The 27,148-nt window shown below is 48.9% G+C and overlaps 1 protein-coding gene across 3 annotated transcripts in view; it reads left to right on the forward strand.

The window, feature by feature from the left end:
• Nucleotides 1-1,338: 1,338 nt before the first annotated feature.
• The window catches only part of LOC144000405 (uncharacterized), an 84,063-nt gene continuing 58,253 nt past the window's right edge, over nucleotides 1,339-27,148 (forward strand). For all 3 annotated transcript variants that reach the window (XM_077494219.1, XM_077494218.1, XM_077494220.1), the window contains exons 1-3: nucleotides 1,339-1,615; nucleotides 11,022-11,221; nucleotides 19,574-19,788. The gene's annotated coding sequence lies outside the window, so the exon portion shown is untranslated. The remainder of the gene's footprint in view (nucleotides 1,616-11,021; nucleotides 11,222-19,573; nucleotides 19,789-27,148) is intronic.

Below are 27,148 nucleotides of genomic sequence, written 5' to 3' on the forward strand. Positions count from 1 at the left end.
GTATCTGTATTATCTCTTATGTCTCTTTTCTTCTCTTGACTTGTTTAGCCTAGGAGTTGTACTTTGATAGTCTGTGTATGTCAATTGTAACCACATCTCCCTTTTGCATTGCCTATCTTTGTAAACACCGGCAACACTGTATTTGTAACATCTCTACACTATATTTAGTAATCTCTGAATATTCTGACCTTTCTTTTCTGTATAAATAAAGGTGATTGTTATTCTTTTTACACTGTTATCATTCCTTATTGATTTCATGGGTTATAGATACAATCACATGGGTTGATTCATATAGATAAAAGGTTTTAATCACCTATGTTATGTATCATTAAGCATATAAGTGATGTAGGTAAAAATAGCCTTGTCATGTTGTGTGCTGTGTGCTGTGTGTGTGTTTTGTGTTGTGCGATGTGTGTTGTGTGCTGTGTGTTGTGTGCTGTGCGTTGTGCGATGTGTGCTGAGTTTTGTGTGCTGTGTGTTGTGTGATGTGTGTTGTGTGTTGTGTGCTGTGCAATGTGTGCTGCGTGTTGTGTGCCGTGCTGTGTGTTGTGTGCTGTGCGATGTGTGCTGTGTGTTGTGTGCTGTGTGTGGTGCGATGTGTGTTGTGTGCTGTGTGTTGTGTGTGGTGCGATGTGTGTTGTGTGCTGTGTGCTGTGTTGTGCGATGTGTGTTGTGTGCTGTGCGATGTGTGTTGTGTGCTGTGTGCTGTGTTGTGCGATGTGTGTTGTGTGCTGTGCGATGTGTGTTGTGTGCTGTGCGATGTGTGTTGTGCGTTGTGTGTGTTGTGTGCTGTGCGATGTGTGTTGTGTGCTGTGCGATGTGTGTTGTGTGCTGTGTGCTGTGTTGTGCGATGTGTGTTGTGTGCTGTGCGATGTGTGTTGTGTGCTGTGCGATGTGTGTTGTGTGCTGTGCGATGTGTGTTGTGCGTTGTGTGTGTTGTGTGCTGTGCGATGTGTGTTGTGTGCTGTGCGATGTGTGTTGTGTGATGTGCGATGTGTGTTGTGTGCTGTGCGATGTGTGTTGTGTGCTGTGCGATGTGTGTTGTGCGTTGTGTGTGTTGTGTGTGGTGCGATGTGTGTTGTGTGCTGTGTGCTGTGTTGTGCGATGTGTGTTGTGTGCTGTGCGATGTGTGTTGTGTGCTGTGCGATGTGTGTTGTGCGTTGTGTGTGTTGTGTGCTGTGCGATGTGTGTTGTGTGCTGTGCGATGTGTGTTGTGCGTTGTGTGTGTTGTGTGCTGTGCGATGTGTGTTGTGTGCTGTGTGTTGTACGTTGTGCGTTGTGTGTGCTGTGTGTCTCCTCCTCCCCCCACCACATTCTTCTCAATCTACTTTCACTTTCTCTCTCCCCTCCCTTTTCCTTCCCTTCTGCAGACACAGAGAGTTCTGTCCAGACAGGAGACGGTTACAGGAAAATATCGGACAGTGACCGTGTAGAACATACATGTCACCGACATACGTGTCACAGACATACGTGTCACCAACATACGTGTCACCAACATACGTGTCACCAACATACGTGTCACTCATCGCCAAGTGAAAGCGAAAGAGAAGGGAAGAGGTGACAGGAGAAGCAGAGGAGAGACAGAAGAGAGCTGAAGAGGAAGAGACCGCTGCAGGTAAGAGACAGAAGAGTGCAGGCTGATAAGAGGAGAGAGAACTAGGAAAAGAGACATTCTGCAGAGAGGAGAGAGCCAGGAAAAGAGACATTCTATAGAGAGGAGAGAGCCAGGAAAGAGACATTCTACAAGGAGAAGAGAGCCAGGAAAAGAGACATTCTATAGAGAGGAGAGAGCCAGGAAAGAGACATTTTATAGAGAGGAGAGAGCCAGGAAAGAGACATTCTATAGAGAGGAGAGAAGAGAGAGCCAGGAAAAGAGACATTCTATAGAGAGGAGAGAGCCAGGAAAGAGACATTCTACAAGAAGAAGAGAGCCAGGAAAAAGACAATCTGCAAGGAGGAGAGAGGAGAGAGCCAGGAAAGAGACATTCTACAGAGAGGAGAGACAGCCAGGAAAGAGACATTCTACGAGGAGGAGAGAAGAGAGAGCCAGGAAAGACAATCTGCAGAGAGGAGAGAGCCAGGAAAGAGACATTCTACGAGGAGGAGAGAAGAGAGAGCCAGGAAAAAGACAATCTGCAGAGAGGAGAGAGCCAGGAAAGAGACATTCTACGAGGAGGAGAGAAGAGAGAGCCAGGAAAAAGACAATCTGCAGAGAGGAGAGAGCCAGGAAAGAGACATTCTACAGAGAGGAGAGAGAAGAGAGCCAGGAAATAGACATTCAGCAGTGAGGAGAGAGGAGAGACAGCCAGGAAAGAGACATTCTACAGAAAAGAGAGAGCCAGGAAAAGAGACATTCTAGAGAGAGGAGAGAGGAGAGAGCCAGGAAAGAGACATTTTGCAGTGAGGAGAGAGGAGAGAGCCAGGAGCAGAGAGACGCAGGGGGCCAGGAAAGAGAGGTCATACTGGTAGGAGAGAAAAGAGAGGCAGTAGAGATTCAGGAAAGAGGCACGCTGCATATAGGAGAGAGCAGAGAGCCGGCAGTGGGCGAGGAGAGTGAACATAGAGACAGCAGACGGCCAGTAATGAGGACTAGACAGGGCACAGCGAGGTGTCGGCCTATTGATTAGGAAATATATTTGATTGGTTGTAATATTTCTGATGGCTCGGAGGATTCTCGTGTTTCCGAGTCTCATCTGATCATCACTCTGCTAAGGGAAGAGGAAATCACTTTACACCTCCCCACAGATCACATCCCCCTTCCCCCTCCCCTCCGACCGATCGATGTGTGAGAAAGCAATGATGCAAAGTGCTACAATCTACCACATCTGCACTCAGGAAGACGAATCATTTCTGATTGGCTGTTATGGTTTACTGCACTTTGCTCCATGGCTGCACCCTGCACCGCCCTGCTATGATGTCTCATGTATGATGATGGGTGTGCTTATCTACATATCTGTATTCTGCAGGGTAAAAAATTTAATTTTTTTTAAAAAAGTTACCCTGTGCAAGAGTAGAGACGGTGAGATGTATATTGTACACACATGGCATGGATCTGGGGATTCTGTATATCCAGCTTGAACCTCAACCATACCGGGGGCAACCATAGATTCCATAGATTCCTCATCACCCCCTATGGATAGGGCCCAATCTTCAGCCTGTAGAGATCTGGGGGTATGAAAGGCCCGGGGGATAAACCATACTGGGGCATTGATACATACAGTATCTCATCATTGTTCTGCTCTCCCCTATAAATAGGGTCCAATCATCAGCCTGTAAGGATCTGGGGGGCCAACTGACCCAGGAGGAACTGTATTGGGGCAATCATGGATTTCTCACCACTTTTCTCCCCTAAAAAAGAGGTCTTCAGCCTGTAGGGATCTGAGGGTCCTGTAGGTCCAGCCAAGGTAGGGGTCAATCATAAATCTTTCATTGTTCGCCCATGTGGATGGGGTCCAATCTGCAGCCTGTAAGGATCTGGGGGTCTGATGGACCCAGCAGGAACACAACAACACAACAACCAGCACCACCAATTGAGATGGAACGTCTTAGCAGGAGGCAGCATTTCACCAACATGGTGGAGCAGTATGTGTGCACACGCTTACACGTACTGAATGACGGGTCTACCCCCTTCAACTTCTGGGTCTCCAAATTGGGCACATGACCTGAGCTTGCCCTTGGAGGTACTGGCCTGCCCTGCAGCCAGTGTATTATCTGAATGTGTATTTAGCACGGCAGGGGGGCGTTATCACAGACAAGCGCAGCCGCCCGTCCAGAGCCAATGTGGACAAGCTTACGTTCATTAAAATGAACCAGGCATGGATCCCACAGGACTTGTCCGTACCTTGTGCAGAATAGACATGTATACCGGCCTTACCCAGCCATTGTTGTATTTTTAATCTTTCACACTCTTTTGGGGTGTACCCTAATTTAAAAAAAAATAAAAATTTAAAACAGAAACCAATGCTGGCTACCCCGTCCTCCTCCACCGCTGCTTCCACCTACACTGCCACATCCACCTCCATCTCAACCTCCTACTCCATATGGACCTCGTCCTCCTCCACCACTGCTTCCACCTACACCGCCACATCTACCGCCATCTCAACCTCCTACTCCATATGGACCTCGTCCTCCTCCACCGCCGCTTCCACCTACACGGCCACATCTACCGCCATCTCAACCTCCTACTCCATATGGACCTCGTCCTCCTCCACCGCCGCTTCCACCTACACCGCTACATCTACCGCCATCTCAACCTCCTACTCCATATGGACCTCGTCCTCCTCCACCGCCGCTTCCACCTACACCGCCACATCTACCGCCATCTCAACCTCCTACTCCATATGGACCTCGTCCTCCTCCACCACCGCTTCCACCTACACCGCCACATCTACCGCCATCTCAACCTCCTACTCCATATGGACCTCGTCCTCCTCCACCGCCGCTTCCACCTACACCGCCACATCTACCGCCATCTCAACCTCCTACTCCATATGGACCTCGTCCTCCTCCACCGCCGCTTCCACCTACACCGCCACATCTACCGCCATCTCAACCTCCTACTCCATATGGACCTCGTCCTCCTCCACCGCCGCTTCCACCTACACCGCTACATCTACCGCCATCTCAACCTCCTACTCCATATGGACCTCGTCCTCCTAGGTCAAGATTATTATTTTTTGTTTTTATGTATTTTAAGTTATTTCCCTATCCACATTTGTTTGCAGGGCACTTGCCATGCTCTTAACAACATGTTGCTGCCATTTGCAGCCCTCTAGCCCTTTCCATTACTTTTTTAGAACCATTTTAGTCCTCAAAAGTTCGGGTCCCCATTGACTTCAATGGGGTTGGGGGTCAAGTTTGGGTCAAGTTCGGGTACCGAACTCTAAATTTTTTGTGAAGTTGGGCCGAACCCGTCGAACCCGAACATCCAGGTGTCCACTCAACTCTAATTGTTACACCGTATTCCCAAGTTACAGGACTAGATATGCCCGGATCCCGCCATCAATGTTGGAGTTCCACTCTTCCAAGGCGGAGGGGGGGGGGGGGATGAAACATTGCAGGACAGGCACTCATGGTTTGGATGTGAAGTCTCAAAGGCACCAGGATTGCTTTGCCGGCTCAAGTCTACCTCGATAGGTTCCGGCGTGTGCAAGGAAGGAAGAAGAGACCTCAGTGGTGGTGGGGAAGGGTTGGGGCTTCTGGGCTGTTGTGGGTGGGTACAGGATCATTGAGGGAGGGCAGGAGTTCAAGAATGAACTTCAGGGGGGGACTGTGTGTGGAGATTTGGGCCCTGAAGGTGATGGGCTTTATTATTAATGTGACTTGGTCATCTTTCAATGACTCTATAGCAGGCATGTCCAAAGTCCGGCCCGCGGGCCAACCGCGGCCTGCTGTCCGGTTTTGAACGGCCTGCCTGGTAATCTAAACATATATATCTTTTGTGGCCCCTGACGATCTCCCAGCGCCGGGGCCACAAAAGATATATAGTCTGGCTGCATTGGAGATAGGAGGCTGTACGAGCGCCGTGCACACAGGAGTATTTCCTGTTTACACGGCAGCCTCTGTAATAGGAAGTCCCATCTCCGCCATTGGATGACTGTTCTGTCCATCAAAGGAGGCGGGACTTTCTCTTAAAGAGGCCGCTGTGTAAACAGGAGATTCTCCTGTTCCTTGGCGCTCGTCCAGCCCCCTCCATGTCCCCTCCAACAGCTACACTGATGGCAATGTTAAGTACATTCCTGGCTAATGGTGGCTGCATTCCTGGCAATAGTATGTGAAATCCTGGCAATGGTGGCTGCATTCCTGGCAATAGTATGTGAAATCCTGGCAATGGTGGCTGCATTCCTGGCAATAGTGAGTAAAATCCTGGCAATGGTGGCTGTATTCCTGGCAATAGTGAGTGAAATCCTGGCAATGGTGGTGGCTGCATTCCTGGCAATAGTGAGTGAAATCCTGGCAATGGTGGCTGTATTCCTGGCAATAGTAAGTGAAATCCTGGCAATAGCGGCTGCATTCCTGGCAATAGTGAGTGAAATCCTGGCAATGGTGGCTGCATTCCTGGCAATAGTATGTGAAATCCTGGCAATGGTGGCTGCATTCCTGGCAATAGTATGTGAAATCCTGGCAATGGTGGCTGCATTCCTGGCAATAGTAAGTGAAATCCTGGCAATGGTGGCTGCATTCCTGGCAATAGTATGTGAAATCCTGGCAATGGTGGCTGCATTCCTGGCAATAGTATGTGAAATCCTGGCAATGGTGGCTGCATTCCTGGCAATAGTATGTGAAATCCTGGCAAAGGTGGCTGCATTCCTGGCAATAGTATGTGAAATCCTGGCAATGGTGGCTGTATTCCTGGCAATAGTGAGTGAAATCCTGGCAATGGTGGCTGCATTCCTGGCAATAGTGAGTGAAATCCTGGCAATGGTGGCTGCATTCCTGGCAATAGTATGTGAAATCCTGGCAATGGTGGCTGCATTCCTGGCAATAGTGAGTGAAATCCTGGCAATGGTGGCTGTATTCCTGGCAATAGTGAGTGAAATCCTGGCAATGGTGGCTGCATTCCTGGCAATAGTATGTGAAATCCTGGCAATGGTGGCTGCATTCCTGGCAATAGTGAATGAAATCCTGGCAATGGTGGCTGCATTCCTGGCAATAGTATGTGAAATCCTGGCAATGGTGGCTGCATTCCTGGCAATAGTGAGTGAAATCCTGGCAATGGTGGCTGTATTCCTGGCAATAGTGAGTGAAATCCTGGCAATGGTGGCTGCATTCCTGGCAATAGTATGTGAAATCCTGGCAATGGTGGCTGCATTCCTGGCAATAGTATGTGAAATCCTGGCAATGGTGGCTGCATTCCTGGCAATAGTGAGTGAAATCCTGGCAATGGTGGCTGTATTCCTGGCAATAGTGAGTGAAATCCTGGCAATGGTGGCTGCATTCCTGGCAATAGTATGTGAAATCCTGGCAATGGTGGCTGCATTCCTGGCAATAGTATGTGAAATCCTGGCAATGGTGGCTGCATTCCTGGCAATAGTAAGTGAAATCCTGGCAATGGTGGCTGCATTCCTGGCAATAGTATGTGAAATCCTGGCAATGGTGGCTGCATTCCTGGCAATAGTATGTGAAATCCTGGCAATGGTGGCTGCATTCCTGGCAATAGTATGTGAAATCCTGGCAAAGGTGGCTGCATTCCTGGCAATAGTATGTGAAATCCTGGCAATGGTGGCTGTATTCCTGGCAATAGTGAGTGAAATCCTGGCAATGGTGGCTGCATTCCTGGCAATAGTGAGTGAAATCCTGGCAATGGTGGCTGCATTCCTGGCAATAGTATGTGAAATCCTGGCAATGGTGGCTGCATTCCTGGCAATAGTGAGTGAAATCCTGGCAATGGTGGCTGTATTCCTGGCAATAGTGAGTGAAATCCTGGCAATGGTGGCTGCATTCCTGGCAATAGTATGTGAAATCCTGGCAATGGTGGCTGCATTCCTGGCAATAGTGAATGAAATCCTGGCAATGGTGGCTGCATTCCTGGCAATAGTATGTGAAATCCTGGCAATGGTGGCTGCATTCCTGGCAATAGTGAGTGAAATCCTGGCAATGGTGGCTGTATTCCTGGCAATAGTGAGTGAAATCCTGGCAATGGTGGCTGCATTCCTGGCAATAGTATGTGAAATCCTGGCAATGGTGGCTGCATTCCTGGCAATAGTGAGTGAAATCCTGGCAATGGTGGCTGCATTCCTGGCAATAGTGAGTGAAATCCTGGCAATGGTGGCTGCATTCCTGGCTAATAGTGAGTGAAATCCTGGCAATGGTGGCTGCATTCCTGGCAATAGTATCAGGCGTGTACTGGCCATTGGGACTACCGGGAGTTTCCCGGTGGGCCGATGGCTGAGTGGGCCACTCTGATGTAAGGGGGCTGGTGATGGGACACTCTGATGTAAGGGGGCTGGTGATGGGACACTCTGATGTAAGGGGGCTGCTGATGGGACACTCTGATGTAAGGGGGCTGCTGATGGGACACTCTGATGTAAGGGGGTTGCTGATGGGACACTCTGATCTAAGGGGGCTGCTGATGGGACACTCTGATGTAAGGGGGCTGCTGATGGGACACTCTGATCTAAGGGGGCTGCTGATGGGACACTCTGATCTAAGGGGGCTGCTGATGGGACACTCTGATCTAAGGGGGCTGCTGATAGGACACTCTGATCTAAGGGGGCTGCTGATGGGACACTCTGATCTAAGGGGGCTGCTGATGGGACACTCTGATCTATGGGGGCTGCTGATGGGACACTCTGATGTAAGGGGGCTGCTGATGGGACACTCTGATGTAAGGGGGCTGCTGATGGGACACTCTGATGTTAGGGGGCTGCTGATGGGACACTCTGATGTAAGGGGGTGCTGATGGGACACTCTGATGTAAGGGGGCAGCTGATGGGACACTCTGATGTAAGAGGGTGCTGATGGGAGACTCTGATGTAAGGGAGTGCTGATGGGACACTCTGATGTAAGGGGGCTGGTGATGGGACACTCTGATGTAAGGCAGTGCTGATGGGACACTCTGATGTAAGGGGCTGGTGATGGGACACTCTGATGTAAGGGGGTGGTGATGGGACACTCTGATGTAAAGGGGCTGGTAATGGGACACTCTGATGTAAGGGAGTGCTGATGGGACACTCTGTTGTAAGTGGGCTGGTGATGGGACACTCTGATGTAAGGGAGTGCTGATGGGACACTCAAAATGGAAGTGGGCCGGTCTGGATGAAGTCCAGGGCCAAATTTCTGTCCCAGTCCAGCCCTGAATAGTATGTGAAATCCTGGCAATGGTGGCTGCATTCCTGGCTATTGGTGGGTGAATTCCTGGCAATGGTGGGTGCATTCCTGGCAATGGTGGGGGCTGCATTCCCAGCAATGGTGGGCGCGCAGATGGGCACAGACCCTTATTTTGCTTCAGAGTTTTTTATTTTAAATTTTAAGGTTTTTTTCCTGAAACTTCCCTCTTATTCGCCAATAAATACGGTATATACAAATAACACGCCCGAGCTTATCTCTTCAACACACACAGCCACAAAGGCAAGAGAATTCTTGTTGCGCCCTGTATTAGTGTTCGAACGAACACACTTAGACCGAATTTTAATGGTTCAAAGAATGTCAGGCAAAATGGTCGGCCCTCGTGCATGTTCACTTCATCAAATCTGGCCCTCTTTGAAAAAAGTTTGGACACCCCTGCTCTATAGTTTCAGAACATGTTCAGAATCAATAGAGACATGGTACCCCGCTGTGGAATTTTATCTGGAGTAGCTATCTGATAAGAGGCTCTCCTCTGACCATTTGGTAGCACAATAATGTCACTTCAAAGGAGGTGGGAGGTGGGAAGGGGACATGAATAAGGTGGTCATACAATGGTAACCTGTAAGAGAGCACCCCACCCCCATTGACTCAATGTAGCAGTTTTAGCATATGGAAGGAGGGGGGTTACAAGTGTGTATATGGAACACAGATCACTGGCCTTTCCTCTTTGTCTGGTGGTCTAGATGAAGGATGGTCATGTGAGACCTCTTTATACAATGTATCTGTATTATCTCTTATGTCTCTTTTCTTCTCTTGACTTGTTTAGCCTAAGGCCGCGTACACACGCGCGGACTGTTCGCCCAACTTTGTCCGTCCAACAGTTTCGGCAAACAGTCTGCTCAAACTTAGCATGGACGGACATGGCCACACACGACGAACGAACAGTTTGCTGAAACCGTGCGCGATGACGTGAACGGCACGTACGACGGGACGAAAAATACGATGTCCTATACACTGCATTATAGCTTTCGGCGTGAAAATCCTTTCTGAGCATGCGCGCAACTTTGTTTGACGAACAAGCCTACACACGAGCGGGCTGTTCGCTGAAACAAGGTTTCAGCGGACAGTTTTTCGGAAATTCCGAAAAACCTTGTCCGTCCAACTGTCCGCTGAAACTGTCCGCTGAAAGCCCACACACGAGCGGACTGTCCGCCCAAACACTGTTCAGCGGACAAAGTTGGACGAACAGTCCGCCCGTGTGTACGCGGCCTAGGAGTTGTACTTTGATAGTCTGTGTATGTCAATTGTAACCACATCTCCCTTTTGCATTGCCTATCTTTGTAAACACCGGCAACACTGTATTTGTAACATCTCTATACTATATTTAGTAATCTCTGAATATTCTGACCTTTCTTTTCTGTATAAATAAAGGTGATTGTTATTCTTTTTACACTGTTATCATTCCTTATTGATTTCATGGGTTATAGATACAATCACATGGGTTGATTCATATAGATAAAAGGTTTTAATCACCTATGTTATGTATCATTAAGCATATAAGTGATGTAGGTAAAAATAGCCTAGTCATGTTGTGTGTCAGTGCTGTGTGCTGTGTGCTGTGTGTTGTGTGCTGTGTGTTGTGTGCTGTGTGTTGTGTGCTGTGTGTTGTGCGCTGTGCGATGTGTGTTGTGTGCTGTGCGAGGTGTGTTGTGTGCTGTGCGATGTGTGTTGTGTGCTGTGCGATGTGTGCTGTGTGTTGTGCGATGTGTGTTGTGTGTTGTGTGCTGTGTGTGGTGCGAGGTGTGCTGTGTGTTGTGCGATGTGTGTTGTGTGTTGTGCGATGTGCGTTGTGTGCTGTGTGTTGTGCGATGTGTGTTGTGTGTTGTGCGTTGTGTGTGCTGTGTGTTGTGCGTTGTGCATTGTGTGTGCTGTGCGTTGTGTGTGCTGTGTGTTGTGCGATGTGCATTGTGTGTGCTGTGTGTTGTGCGTTGTGTGTGTTGTGTGTTGTGCGTTGTGTGTGCTGTGTGTTGTGCGATGTGTGTTGTGCGTTGTGTGTGCTGTGTGCTGTGCGTTGTGTGTGCTGTGTGTTGTGCGTTGTGTGTGCTGTGCGTTGTGTGTGCTGTGTGTTGTGCAATGTGCGTTGTGTGTGCTGTGTGTCTCCTCCTCCCCCCACTACATTCTTCTCAATCTACTTTCACTTTCTCTCTCCCCTCCCTTTTCCTTCCCTTCTGCAGACACAGAGAGTTCTGTCCAGACAGGAGACGGTTACAGGAAAATATCGGACAGTGACCGTGTAGAACATACATGTCACCGACATACGTGTCACCAACATACGTGTCACTCATCGCCAAGTGAAAGCGAAAGAGAAGGGAAGAGGTGACAGGAGAAGCAGAGGAGAGACAGAAGAGAGCTGAAGAGGAAGAGACCGCTGCAGGTAAGAGACAGAAGAGTGCAGGCTGATAAGAGGAGAGAGAGCCAGGAAAAGAGACATTCTGCAGAGAGGAGAGAGCCAGGAAAAGAGACATTCTATAGAGAGGAGAGAGCCAGGAAAGAGACATTCCGCAGAGATGAGAGAGCCAGGAAAAGAGACATTCTGCAGAGAGGAGAGAGCCAGGAAAAGAGACATTCTATAGAGAGGAGAGAGCCAGGAAAGAGACATTCTACAAGGAGGAGAGAAGAGAGAGCCAGGAAAGAGACATTCTACAAGGAGGAGAGAAGAGAGAGCCAGGAAAAAGACATTCTACAGAGAGGAGAGAGAAGAGAGCCAGGAAATAGACATTCAGCAGTGAGGAGAGAGTAGAGACAGCCAGGAGAGAGACATTCTACAGAAAGGAGAGAGCCAGGAAAAGAGACATTCTAGAGAGAGGAGAGAGCCAGGAAAGAGACATTCTGCAGCGAGGAGAGAGGAGAGAGCCAGGAGCAGAGAGACGCAGGGGGCCAGGAAAGAGATGTCATACTGGTAGGAGAGAAAAGAGATTCAGGAAAGAGGCACGCTGCATGTAGGAGAGAGCAGAGAGCCGGCAGTGGGCGAGGAGAGTGAACATAGAGACAGCAGACGGCCAGTAATGAGGACTAGACAGGGCACAGCGAGGTGTCGGCCTATTGATTAGGAAATATATTTGATTGGTTGTAATATTTCTGATGGCTCGGAGGATTCTCGTGTTTCCGAGTCTCATCTGATCATCACTCTGCTAAGGGAAGAGGAAACCACTTTACACCTCCCCACAGATCACATCCCCCTCCCCCTCCCCTCCGACCGATCGATGTGTGAGAAAGCAATGATGCAAAGTGCTACAATCTACCACATCTGCACTCAGGAAGACGAATCATTTCTGATTGGCTGTTATGGTTTACTGCACTTTGCTCCATGGCTGCACCCTGCACCGCCCTGCTATGATGTCTCATGTATGATGATGGGTGTGCTTATCTACATATCTGTATTCTGCAGGGTAAAAAATTTAATTTTTTTTAAAAAAGTTACCCTGTGCAAGAGTAGAGACGGTGAGATGTATATTGTACACACATGGCATGGATCTGGGGATTCTGTATATCCAGCTTGAACCTCAACCATCCCGGGGGCAACCATAGATTCCATAGATTCCTCATCACCCCCTATGGATAGGGCCTAATCTTCAGCCTGTAGAGATCTGGGGGTATGAAAGGCCCGGGGGATAAACCATACTGGGGCATTGATACATACAGTATCTCATCATTGTTCTGCTCTCCCCTATAAATAGGGTCCAATCATCAGCCTGTAAGGATCTGGGGGGCCAACTGACCCAGGAGGAACTGTATTGGGGCAATCATGGATTTCTCACCACTTTTCTCCCCTAAAAAAGAGGTCTTCAGCCTGTAGGGATCTGGGGGTCCTGTAGGTCCAGCCAAGGTAGGGGTCAATCATAAATCTTTCATTGTTCGCCCATGTGGATGGGGTCCAATCTGCAGCCTGTAAGGATCTGGGGGTCTGATGGACCCAGCAGGAACACAACAACACAACAACCAGCACCACCAATTGAGATGGAACGTCTTAGCAGGAGGCAGCATTTCACCAACATGGTGGAGCAGTATGTGTGCACACGCTTACACGTACTGAATGACGGGTCTACCCCCTTCAACTTCTGGGTCTCCAAATTGGGCACATGACCTGAGCTTGCCCTTGGAGGTACTGGCCTGCCCTGCAGCCAGTGTATTATCTGAATGTGTATTTAGCACGGCAGGGGGGCGTTATCACAGACAAGCGCAGCCGCCCGTCCAGAGCCAATGTGGACAAGCTTACGTTCATTAAAATGAACCAGGCATGGATCCCACAGGACTTGTCCGTACCTTGTGCAGAATAGACATGTATACCGGCCTTACCCAGCCATTGTTGTATTTTTAATCTTTCACACTCTTTTGGGGTGTACCCTAATTTAAAAAAAAATAAAAATTTAAAACAGAAACCAATGCTGGCTACCTCGTCCTCCTCCACCGCTGCTTCCACCTACACTGCCACATCCACCTCCATCTCAACCTCCTACTTCATATGGACCTCGTCCTCCTCCACCGCTGCTTCCACCTACACTGCCACATCCACCTCCATCTCAACCTCCTACTCCATATGGACCTCGTCCTCCTCCACCGCCGCTTCCACCTACACGGCCACATCTACCGCCATCTCAACCTCCTACTCCATATGGACCTCGTCCTCCTCCACCGCCGCTTCCACCTACACCGCCACATCTACCGCCATCTCAACCTCCTACTCCATATGGACCTCGTCCTCCTCCACCGCCGCTTCCACCTACACGGCCACATCTACCGCCATCTCAACCTCCTACTCCATATGGACCTCGTCCTCCTCCACCGCCGCTTCCACCTACACCGCCACATCTACCGCCATCTCAACCTCCTACTCCATATGGACCTCGTCCTCCTCCACCACTGCTTCCACCTACACCGCCACATCTACCGCCATCTCAACCTCCTACTCCATATGGACCTCGTCCTCCTCCACCGCCGCTTCCACCTACACGGCCACATCTACCGCCATCTCAACCTCCTACTCCATATGGACCTCGTCCTCCTCCACCGCCGCTTCCACCTACACCGCCACATCTACCGCCATCTCAACCCCCTACTCCATATGGACCTCGTCCTCCTCCACCACCGCTTCCACCTACACCGCCACATCTACCGCCATCTCAACCTCCTACTCCATATGGACCTTGTCCTCCTCCACCGCCGCTTCCACCTACACCGCTACATCTACCGCCATCTCAACCTCCTACTCCATATGGACCTCGTCCTCCTAGGTCAAGATTATTATTTTTTGTTTTTATGTATTTTAAGTTATTTCCCTATCCACATTTGTTTGCAGGGCACTTGCCATGCTCTTAACAACATGTTGCTGCCATTTGCAGCCCTCTAGCCCTTTCCATTACTTTTTTAGAACCATTTTAGTCCTCAAAAGTTCGGGTCCCCATTGACTTCAATGGGGTTGGGGGTCAAGTTTGGGTCAAGTTCGGGTACCGAACTCTAAATTTTTTGTGAAGTTGGGCCGAACCCGTCGAACCCGAACATCCAGGTGTCCACTCAACTCTAATTGTTACACCGTATTCCCAAGTTACAGGACTAGATATGCCCGGATCCCGCCATCAATGTTGGAGTTCCACTCTTCCAAGGCGGAGGGGGGGGGGGGGATGAAACATTGCAGGACAGGCACTCATGGTTTGGATGTGAAGTCTCAAAGGCACCAGGATTGCTTTGCCGGCTCAAGTCTACCTCGATAGGTTCCGGCGTGTGCAAGGAAGGAAGAAGAGACCTCAGTGGTGGTGGGGAAGGGTTGGGGCTTCTGGGCTGTTGTGGGTGGGTACAGGATCATTGAGGGAGGGCATGAGTTCAAGAATGAACTTCAGGGGGGGACTGTGTGTGGAGATTTGGGCCCTGAAGGTGATGGGCTTTATTATTAATGTGACTTGGTCATCTTTCAATGACTCTATAGCAGGCATGTCCAAAGTCCGGCCCGCGGGCCAATCGCGGCCCGCGGCCCGGTTTTGAACGGCCTGCCTGGTAATCTAAACATATATATCTTTTGTGGCCCCTGACGATCTCCCAGCGCCGGGGCCACAAAATATATATAGTCTGGCTGCATTGGAGATAGGAGGCTGTACGAGCGCCGTGCACACAGGAGTATTTCCTGTTTACACGGCAGCCTCTGTAATAGGAAGTCCCATCTCCGCCATTGGATGACTGTTCTGTCCATTAAAGGAGGCGGGACTTTCTCTTAAAGAGGCCGCTGTGTAAACAGGAGATTCTCCTGTTCCTTGGCGCTCGTCCAGCCCCCTCCATGTCCCCTCCAACAGCTACACTGATGGCAATGTTAAGTACATTCCTGGCTAATGGTGGCTGCATTCCTGGCAATAGTATGTGAAATCCTGGCAATGGTGGCTGCATTCCTGGCAATAGTATGTGAAATCCTGGCAATGGTGGCTGCATTCCTGGCAATAGTGAGTGAAATCCTGGCAATGGTGGCTGTATTCCTGGCAATAGTGAGTGAAATCCTGGCAATGGTGGTGGCTGCATTCCTGGCAATAGTGAGTGAAATCCTGGCAATGGTGGCTGTATTCCTGGCAATAGTAAGTGAAATCCTGGCAATAGCGGCTGCATTCCTGGCAATAGTGAGTGAAATCCTGGCAATGGTGGCTGCATTCCTGGCAATAGTATGTGAAATCCTGGCAATGGTGGCTGCATTCCTGGCAATAGTATGTGAAATCCTGGCAATGGTGGCTGCATTCCTGGCAATAGTAAGTGAAATCCTGGCAATGGTGGCTGCATTCCTGGCAATAGTATGTGAAATCCTGGCAATGGTGGCTGCATTCCTGGCAATAGTATGTGAAATCCTGGCAATGGTGGCTGCATTCCTGGCAATAGTATGTGAAATCCTGGCAAAGGTGGCTGCATTCCTGGCAATAGTATGTGAAATCCTGGCAATGGTGGCTGTATTCCTGGCAATAGTGAGTGAAATCCTGGCAATGGTGGCTGCATTCCTGGCAATAGTGAGTGAAATCCTGGCAATGGTGGCTGCATTCCTGGCAATAGTATGTGAAATCCTGGCAATGGTGGCTGCATTCCTGGCAATAGTGAGTGAAATCCTGGCAATGGTGGCTGTATTCCTGGCAATAGTGAGTGAAATCCTGGCAATGGTGGCTGCATTCCTGGCAATAGTATGTGAAATCCTGGCAATGGTGGCTGCATTCCTGGCAATAGTGAATGAAATCCTGGCAATGGTGGCTGCATTCCTGGCAATAGTATGTGAAATCCTGGCAATGGTGGCTGCATTCCTGGCAATAGTGAGTGAAATCCTGGCAATGGTGGCTGTATTCCTGGCAATAGTGAGTGAAATCCTGGCAATGGTGGCTGCATTCCTGGCAATAGTATGTGAAATCCTGGCAATGGTGGCTGCATTCCTGGCAATAGTGAGTGAAATCCTGGCAATGGTGGCTGCATTCCTGGCAATAGTGAGTGAAATCCTGGCAATGGTGGCTGCATTCCTGGCTAATAGTGAGTGAAATCCTGGCAATGGTGGCTGCATTCCTGGCAATAGTATCAGGCGTGTACTGGCCATTGGGACTACCGGGAGTTTCCCGGTGGGCCGATGGCTGAGTGGGCCACTCTGATGTAAGGGGGCTGGTGATGGGACACTCTGATGTAAGGGGGCTGCTGATGGGACACTCTGATGTAAGGGGGCTGCTGATGGGACACTCTGATGTAAGGGGGTTGCTGATGGGACACTCTGATCTAAGGGGGCTGCTGATGGGACACTCTGATGTAAGGGGGCTGCTGATGGGACACTCTGATCTAAGGGGGCTGCTGATGGGACACTCTGATCTAAGGGGGCTGCTGATGGGACACTCTGATCTAAGGGGGCTGCTGATAGGACACTCTGATCTAAGGGGGCTGCTGATGGGACACTCTGATCTAAGGGGGCTGCTGATGGGACACTCTGATCTATGGGGGCTGCTGATGGGACACTCTGATGTAAGGGGGCTGCTGATGGGACACTCTGATGTAAGGGGGCTGCTGATGGGACACTCTGATGTTAGGGGGCTGCTGATGGGACACTCTGATGTAAGGGGGTGCTGATGGGACACTCTGATGTAAGGGGGCAGCTGATGGGACACTCTGATGTAAGAGGGTGCTGATGGGAGACTCTGATGTAAGGGAGTGCTGATGGGACACTCTGATGTAAGGGGGCTGGTGATGGGACACTCTGATGTAAGGCAGTGCTGATGGGACACTCTGATGTAAGGGGCTGGTGATGGGACACTCTGATGTAAGGGGGTGGTGATGGGACACTCTGATGTAAAGGGGCTGGTGATGGGACACTCTGATGTAAGGGAGTGCTGATGGGACACTCTGTTGTAAGTGGGCTGGTGATGGGACACTCTGATGTAAGGGGGTGGTGATGGGACACTCTGATGTAAAGGGGCTGGTAATGGGACACTCTGATGTAAGGGAGTGCTGATGGGACACTCAAAATGGAAGTGGGCCGGTCTGGATGAAGTCCAGGGCCAAATTTCTGTCCCAGTCCAGCCCTGAATAGTATGTGAAATCCTGGCAATGGTGGCTGCATTCCTGGCTATTGGTGGGTGAATTCCTGGCAATGGTGGGTGCATTCCTGGCAATGGTGGGGGCTGCATTCCCAGCAATGGTGGGCGCGCAGATGGGCACAGACCCTTATTTTGCTTCAGAGTTTTTTATTTTAAATTTTAAGGTTTTTTTCCTGAAACTTCCCTCTTATTCGCCAATAAATACGGTATATACAAATAACACGCCCGAGCTTATCTCTTCAACACACACAGCCACAAAGGCAAGAGAATTCTTGTTGCGCCCTGTATTAGTGTTCGAACGAACACACTTAGACCGAATTTTAATGGTTCAAAGAATGTCAGGCAAAATGGTCGGCCCTCGTGCATGTTCACTTCATCAAATCTGGCCCTCTTTGAAAAAAGTTTGGACACCCCTGCTCTATAGTTTCAGAACATGTTCAGAATCAATAGAGACATGGTACCCCGCTGTGGAATTTTATCTGGAGTAGCTATCTGATAAGAGGCTCTCCTCTGACCATTTGGTAGCACAATAATGTCACTTCAAAGGAGGTGGGAGGTGGGAAGGGGACATGAATAAGGTGGTCATACAATGGTAACCTGTAAGAGAGCACCCCACCCCCATTGACTCAATGTAGCAGTTTTAGCATATGGAATGAGGGGGGTTACAAGTGTGTATATGGAACACAGATCACTGGCCTTTCCTCTTTGTCTGGTGGTCTAGATGAAGGATGGTCATGTGAGACCTCTTTATACAATGTATCTGTATTATCTCTTATGTCTCTTTTCTTCTCTTGACTTGTTTAGCCTAAGGCCGCGTACACACGCGCGGACTGTTCGCCCAACTTTGTCCGTCCAACAGTTTCGGCAAACAGTCTGCTCAAACTTAGCATGGACGGACATGGCCACACACGACGAACGAACAGTTTGCTGAAACCGTGCGCGATGACGTGAACGGCACGTACGACGGGACGAAAAATACGATGTCCTATACACTGCATTATAGCTTTCGGCGTGAAAATCCTTTCTGAGCATGCGCGCAACTTTGTTTGACGAACAAGCCTACACACGAGCGGGCTGTTCGCTGAAACAAGGTTTCAGCGGACAGTTTTTCGGAAATTCCGAAAAACCTTGTCCGTCCAACTGTCCGCTGAAACTGTCCGCTGAAAGCCCACACACGAGCGGACTGTCCGCCCAAACACTGTTCAGCGGACAAAGTTGGACGAACAGTCCGCCCGTGTGTACGCGGCCTAGGAGTTGTACTTTGATAGTCTGTGTATGTCAATTGTAACCACATCTCCCTTTTGCATTGCCTATCTTTGTAAACATCGGCAACACTGTATTTGTAACATCTCTACACTATATTTAGTAATCTCTGAATATTCTGACCTTTCTTTTCTGTATAAATAAAGGTGATTGTTATTCTTTTTACGCTGTTATCATTCCTTATTGATTTCATGGGTTATAGATACAATCACATGGGTTGATTCATATAGATAAAAGGTTTTAATCACCTATGTTATGTATCATTAAGCATATAAGTGATGTAGGTAAAAATAGCCTAGTCATGTTGTGTGTCAGTGCTGTGTGCTGTGTGCTGTGTGTTGTGTGCTGTGTGTTGTGTGCTGTGTGTTGTGCGCTGTGCGATGTGTGTTGTGTGCTGTGCGATGTGTGTTGTGTGCTGTGCGATGTGTGTTGTGTGCTGTGCGATGTGTGCTGTGTGTTGTGCGATGTGTGTTGTGTGTTGTGTGCTGTGTGTGGTGCGAGGTGTGCTGTGTGTTGTGCGATGTGTGTTGTGTGTTGTGCGATGTGCGTTGTGTGCTGTGTGTTGTGCGATGTGTGTTGTGTGTTGTGCGTTGTGTGTGCTGTGTGTTGTGCGTTGTGCATTGTGTGTGCTGTGCGTTGTGTGTGCTGTGTGTTGTGCGATGTGCATTGTGTGTGCTGTGTGTTGTGCGTTGTGTGTGTTGTGTGTTGTGCGTTGTGTGTGCTGTGTGTTGTGCGATGTGTGTTGTGCGTTGTGTGTGCTGTGTGCTGTGCGTTGTGTGTGCTGTGTGTTGTGCGTTGTGTGTGCTGTGCGTTGTGTGTGCTGTGTGTTGTGCAATGTGCGTTGTGTGTGCTGTGTGTCTCCTCCTCCCCCCACCACATTCTTCTCAATCTACTTTCACTTTCTCTCTCCCCTCCCTTTTCCTTCCCTTCTGCAGACACAGAGAGTTCTGTCCAGACAGGAGACGGTTACAGGAAAATATCGGACAGTGACCGTGTAGAACATACATGTCACCGACATACGTGTCACCAACATACGTGTCACCAACATACGTGTCACTCATCGCCAAGTGAAAGCGAAAGAGAAGGGAAGAGGTGACAGGAGAAGCAGAGGAGAGACAGAAGAGAGCTGAAGAGGAAGAGACCGCTGCAGGTAAGAGACAGAAGAGTGCAGGCTGATAAGAGGAGAGAGAGCCAGGAAAAGAGACATTCTGCAGAGAGGAGAGAGCCAGGAAAAGAGACATTCTATAGAGAGGAGAGAGCCAGGAAAGAGACATTCCGCAGAGATGAGAGAGCCAGGAAAAGAGACATTCTGCAGAGAGGAGAGAGCCAGGAAAAGAGACATTCTATAGAGAGGAGAGAGCCAGGAAAGAGACATTCTACAAGGAGGAGAGAAGAGAGAGCCAGGAAAGAGACATTCTACAAGGAGGAGAGAAGAGAGAGCCAGGAAAAAGACATTCTACAGAGAGGAGAGAGAAGAGAGCCAGGAAATAGACATTCAGCAGTGAGGAGAGAGTAGAGACAGCCAGGAGAGAGACATTCTACAGAAAGGAGAGAGCCAGGAAAAGAGACATTCTAGAGAGAGGAGAGAGCCAGGAAAGAGACATTCTGCAGCGAGGAGAGAGGAGAGAGCCAGGAGCAGAGAGACGCAGGGGGCCAGGAAAGAGATGTCATACTGGTAGGAGAGAAAAGAGATTCAGGAAAGAGGCACGCTGCATGTAGGAGAGAGCAGAGAGCCGGCAGTGGGCGAGGAGAGTGAACATAGAGACAGCAGACGGCCAGTAATGAGGACTAGACAGGGCACAGCGAGGTGTCGGCCTATTGATTAGGAAATATATTTGATTGGTTGTAAGATTTCTGATGGCTCGGAGGATTCTCGTGTTTCCGAGTCTCATCTGATCATCACTCTGCTAAGGGAAGAGGAAACCACTTTACACCTCCCCACAGATCACATCCCCCTCCCCCTCCCCTCCGACCGATCGATGTGTGAGAAAGCAATGATGCAAAGTGCTACAATCTACCACATCTGCACTCAGGAAGACGAATCATTTCTGATTGGCTGTTATGGTTTACTGCACTTTGCTCCATGGCTGCACCCTGCACCGCCCTGCTATGATGTCTCATGTATGATGATGGGTGTGCTTATCTACATATCTGTATTCTGCAGGGTAAAAAATTTTATTTTTTTTAAAAAAGTTACCCTGTGCAAGAGTAGAGACGGTGAGATGTATATTGTACACACATGGCATGGATCTGGGGATTCTGTATATCCAGCTTGAACCTCAACCATCCCGGGGGCAACCATAGATTCCATAGATTCCTCATCACCCCCTATGGATAGGGCCCAATCTTCAGCCTGTAGAGATCTGGGGGTATGAATGGCCCGGGGGATAAACCATACTGGGGCATTGATACATACAGTATCTCATCATTGTTCTGCTCTCCCCTATAAATGGGGTCCAATCATCAGCCTGTAAGGATCTGGGGGTCCGATGGACTCAGCAGGAACTGTATTGGGGCAATCATGGATTTCTCACCACTTTTCTCCCCTAAAAAAGAGGTCTTCAGCCTGTAGGGATCTGGGGGTCCTGTAGGTCCAGCTATGTCTGCAGCCTGTAGGGATCTGGGGGTCTGATGGACCCAGCAGGAACTGTATTGGGCAGCCATGGATTTCTCACCACCTTTCTGCCCTATGAATGAGGTCTTCAGCCTGTAGGGATGTGAGGGTCCTAAAGGTCCAGCTTTGTTGGGGTTAATCATAAATCTTTCATTGGTCGCCCATGTGGATGGGGTCTAACCTGCAGCCTGCAGTGATCTGGGGTTCTGAATATGAAATCATCATTCTTCTATCCTATGAATGGGGTCCAATCTGCAGCCTGTAGGGATCTGGGGGTCCGATAGACCTAGCAGGAACTGTATTGGACAACCATGGATTTCTCACCACTTTTCTCCCTTATGAATGAGGTCTTCAGCCTGTAGGGATCTGAGGGTCCTAAAGGTCCAGCTATGTTAGGATTAATCATAAATCTTTCATTGTTCGCCCATGTGGATGGAGTCCAATCTTCAGCCTGTAGGGATCTGAGGGTCCTAAAGGTCCAGCTATGTTGGGATTAATCATAAATCTTTCATTGTTCGCCCATGTGGATGGGGTCTAACCTGCAGCCCGCAGGGATCTGGGGTTCTGAACATGAACGGTTCAAAGGGCAATCATAGATTTCTCATCATTCTTCTATCCTATGAATGGGGTCCAATCTGCAGCCTGTAGGGATCTGGGGTCCGATAGACCCAGAAGGAACTGTATTGGGCAGCCATGGATTTCTCACCACTTTTCTCTCCTATGAATGAGGTCTTCAGCCTGTAGGGATCTGAGGGTCCTAAAGGTCCAGCTATGTTGGGATTAATCATAAATCTTTCATTGTTCGCACATGTGGATGGGGTTCAATCTTCAGCCTGTAGGGATCTGAGGGTCCTAAAGGTCCAGCTTTGTTGGGATTAATCATAAATCTTTTATTGTTCGCCCATGTGTATGGGGTCTAACCTGCAGCCCGCAGGGATCTGTGGTTCTGAACATGAACGGTTCCAGGGGCAATCATAGATTTCCCATCATTGTTCTCCCCTATGAATGGGGTCCAATCTGCAGCCTGTAGGGATCTAGGGGTCTGATGGACCCAGCAGGAACTGTATTGGGCAACCATAGATTTCTCACCACTTTTCTCCCCTATGAATGAGGTCTAATCTTCAGCCTGTAGGGATCTGAGGTTCCTATAGGTCCAGCTATGTTGGGGGTCAATCATAAATCTTTCATTGTTCGCCCATGTGGATGGGGTCCAATCTGCATCCTGTAAGAATCTGGGGGTCTGATGGACCCAGTAGGAACTGTATTGGGCAACGATGGATTTCTCACCACTTTTATCCCCTATGAATGAGGTCTTCAGCCTGTAGGGATCTGAGGGTCCTAAAGGTCCTGCTATATTGGGATTAATCCTAAATCTTTCATTGTTTGCCTATGTGGTTGGGGTCCAATCTTCAGCCTGTGAGGCTGGGGGTCCGTATGGGGGGGGGGCAATCATAATTCTCTCATTTTTCACCCCTGTGGATTGGGTCTAATCTTCCCAATGTGGGGATCTGGGAGTCAGAGCATGAACTTCTATCCTTGACAAGCTGTGAATTGCAGATTCTGAGATAGATCAGATGCCGAGTTTGGGGCATTTGTTTTTAATTTTTTTTTCATTGAACACATAAAACATACAAATCACATGTCTGGTCTTCTATCTCTGGGTATCAAGGATACCGTGCTGAATAGTGAGGAACCAAACACACCTAAGCGGGGTTCTGCACATGTGACTAAAGTTCAGGTGCTGAATCTGAACTCCATTGAAGTCAATAGGAGCTGAACGTTTGAAAAACAGTAATGCCCATTCTCTAGGCCGGGGATCTTCAAACTACGGCCCTCCAGCTGTTGTGGAAACTACACGTCCCATGAGGCATTGTAGAACTCTGACATTCACAGATATGACTAGGCATGATGGGATTTGTAGTTCCCGAACAACTGGAGGGCCATAGTTTGAAGATCCCCTGCTCTAGGCCAATGTTTCTCAACCATTTTTCAGTCAAGGAACCCTCCAAAATTATGGACAGTCTAAAATGTAATAAATAATATTCAGATGGGTTTACATAATGCAGAAACATCAATACATGTGGGACACCCAACGTTAAAGGAAATGTATTCTTCCAAAGCAAATACGCTTTTGCAAACTGGTACTGACTAGTATTCCAATGTTTCTCTTCGTCCTCACTGTTTCTCTCATCACTTAGCTAATGAGACCCCAAAGCTGATGGAGAGAGGCAAGGGGGGGGGGGGGGGGGTCAAACAAGGATGATATTCAGGCAACTGACATCCTCCTTATCAACTGATGATGCCATTGGTTGTTCAGAGGTTGGCATCTAGAAGGTTGTAATGGTGCACAATTATAACCTGTGGTTTTGTGTAACTAAAAGGCTTCATCCATCCTCCGGCTTGTATACAATTTTGGGGTTATTTGTAGGCATTTTGCCAAGGCACCCCTGAAGAAGCCTTAAGGCACCCCTGAAGAAGCCTTAAGTCACCCTGTTTGAAAAAAGCTGCTCTAGGCTAAAAGGAAAGGGGTTGCCAAAAACATGGCATGGCACTGCCATGGGTGTTTACCCCCCACCCCTTCCTGGCCTGTCAGGCTGGATGCTCAGATAAGGATCTGGTATGGATTTTTGAGGGGGGCACAAGTTTTTTTTTGCGTGATTTGTATATGGGGTTCCCTCTTAAAATGCATACAAGACCAAAAAATTGCGGCGAATTTTGGCCATTCGCGGTCCGCTCGTTCGCTCGACTATTGGCGTTGTTCGCCCCGGCGGACTTACGTGTTTAATGTGTAAAAGAACTTTGACCTATGATGACACATCCATCATGGGGTACAGGACAGCCAATTGAGACATTACAGCACATGGACACTTGGACATTCCCCCTAACTTATAAATACACCCGATCCGGCGGCCATTTTACATTCTTTCTTCTGTCACTATAGGGAAAGGTTGCTGTGTGGAGTAGGGAGAGATAAATCGCTAGCTATTTGGTACACAAAAGTTCTTTTCAGGACTGGTATAGGTGTTAGGTGTATATAGGTTTGCTGTGCTACTGATTGTTGCAGCAGCCTGAGTGTCTTTTGTCAGTTTAGAGAAAGGGACAGGACGGTGTGTGCTACAGGGAGAGTCAGTTTAGTCATCATCATCATCATCATCATTAGCTGTTACTATCAGGTCCACAAAAGAGCTATTCCAGTAACCACTAATCGTTCCAGTCTCCTCTGTTTTGCCACTTTGTATAGGGACAGGAAGGAAGCAGTGTGTCAGGCAGTGAGGGTCAGTTTAAATAGTTGCTGTTACTATTAGTTCCACAAAGGTTCTTTTCAGGACTGGTATCAGTGGTATGGTAATAGGCTTGTACACGTATAATATTCTTTCTTCCAAATATAGAAAGAATATTATACTTGACTGCTGCCCTTCTGCTGCAGTCTGCTAATCATTCACAACTCACTTGTTCCACAAAGCTCTTTATCAGGACTGGTAACTTGGTCTGTGTAGGGTGCTACAGTACATAGGGTTGAGTGAGGTACAGTCTGCTGTTCTGTAAGGACCGCTATCGGTCCACAATAGATAGGGTTGAGGTGCACCACTGCTGACCGCTGCCCTATACTGCAGCAGTCCTTCATTGGTATAGGGACTGAAGTACAGTCTGCTAATCACTAACACACAACCTGCTTGGTCCACAAAAGTTCCTATAAGGACTGGTAACTTGGTCTAGGGTGCTACAGTACATAGGGTTGAGTGCGGTACAGTCTGCTGTTCTGTAAGAACCGCTATCGGTCCACAATAGATAGGGTTGAGGTGCACCACTGCTGACCGCTGCCCTATACTGCAGCAGTCCTTCATTGGTATAGGGACTGACGTACAGTCTGCTAATCACTAACACACAACCTGCTTGGTCCACAAAAGTTCTTATAAGGACTGGTAACTTGGTGTAGGGTGCTACAGTACATAGGGTTGAGTGAGGTACAATCTGCTATTCTATAAGGACTGTTATCGGTCCACAATACATAGGGTTGAGGTGCACTACCTTCTTTCTTCATTTGGCTCACTTCCTTGTCCCAAAAAAGCACACCGTACTATATGCCCCTACCCTCCTCTTTGAAGAGGTTGAGCGGTGTCATATTTCTACTGGGGCTGCTTATGATATCCCTGTGCTGTGCTGACTTCCTCCTGGGCCTGCTTATTATGAGGGGATCACACCATCCCTGTGCTGTGCTGACTTCCTCCTGGGGGCTCTTATTATAATGGGGATCACACCATCCCTGTGCTGTGCTGACTTACTCCTGGGGGTTCTTATTATGAGGGGATCACACCATCCCTGTGCTGTGCTGAGTTTCTCCTGGGCCTGCTTATTATGAGGGGATCACACCATCCCTCTGCTGTGCTGACTTCCTCCTGGGGCTGCTTACGGTGCTGCTGTCAGTGCTGTATATCACGGTGCTGATGTCAGTGCTTAATGTCACGCTTCTGATGTCAGTACTCTCTATCACGGTGCTGTTGTCAGTGCTGTATATCACTGTGCTGATGTCAGTGCTGTATGTCACGCTTCTGATGTCAGTGCTCTCTATCACGGTGCTGCTGTCAGTGCTGTATATCACGGTGCTGATGTCAGTGCTCTCTATCACGGTGCTGCTGTCAGTGCTGTATATCACGGTGCTGATGTCAGTGCTGTATGTCACGCTTCTGATGTCAGTGCTCTCTATCACGGTGCTGCTGTCAGTGCTGTATATCACGGTGCTGATGTCAGTGCTTAATGTCACGCTTCTGATGTCAGTGCTCTCTATCACGGTGTTGCTGTCAATGCTGTATGTCACGGTGCTGGTGTTAATGCTTTATGTCACGCTGCTGATGTCAGTGCCCTCTATCACGGTGCTGCTGTCAGATGACTCTATCACGGTGCATGTGTCATTGCTGTATGTCACGCTGCTGGTGATCATCTCCTGCACCCTCTTCTTTGCCTACCCTGGTCCCTGACCTTCCCTCTCCTCCATTGCCTTCATGCGCTCCACAGTCCTGAATTGTCAGAACAATTTCCCATATAAAAAAAGAATGCTTGTAGTTATCGATCCCAAATTCACCTCATACATGTGTTATGTCATTGGCCATGTGGTGGGACTATGTTTGCCCAGCTAATAATTATCTTGTGGCTGCAAATTTGACCTAAAGGTTTGCGAAGTTCGCCTCCCATTGAAGTCAATGGGGCCCGCCGCGAACGTTCGGTTTCGCGAACGTTCGGTTTCGCGAACGGTCGGCCTCGTTCGCGGTCCGCATTCGCGAAACGTCCCGTCGGAAGTTCGTCCATCACTAATCCCCACCCCTTTGCTTACTTGACTAGGAATTCCCGGCCATGTAAGTGTTATATCCTCTGAGTTGTGAGAGACACCAGACTCTGGTCTGGAACAATGGATGTTTATTTCAGTACTCACTGTACACTGCAACATGCATCTCAGGACAGTACATCTTATTATGCTCCTTACATGTGCTCTAAGATGGCCACTATGCCCCTTGACCCTTGTCATCACTCCTGGGTGGAGCCAGCCTTAAAGTGACAGTACATGTGGAACCCTTCAGGTATAACAGTAAGTGAATGGGGCTGGTGACACCACCGGTTGTTAAGGATTCAGCGGTTCCTTCACCCGCTTGGCATCCTTAACAACCAATTGACAGCAGAAAGCAGAGATAAGACTGCTACTCTACATGACGTTCAGCTCCCACCGAATAGGAAAAAAATATTTCTGCTAGCCCAAACAGCCAACATTCGGCCTGAACTTGTGTTCAGTCCGAACCTTCAGCTCACCCCTAGTGCTTAATACTGAGAATTCATTAAATCGTATGGCATAGAGCGGCCACCCAACCCACCGCATATCATTGTCCTCAGAAATTTGGGACCACAT

This window comes from Lithobates pipiens, unplaced genomic scaffold, assembly GCF_037356315.1.
Source record: "Lithobates pipiens isolate NorthernLeopardFrog02 unplaced genomic scaffold, aLitPip1_a1.2 Scaffold_22, whole genome shotgun sequence".
In the NCBI taxonomy this organism is placed as follows: Eukaryota; Metazoa; Chordata; class Amphibia; order Anura; family Ranidae; genus Lithobates; species Lithobates pipiens.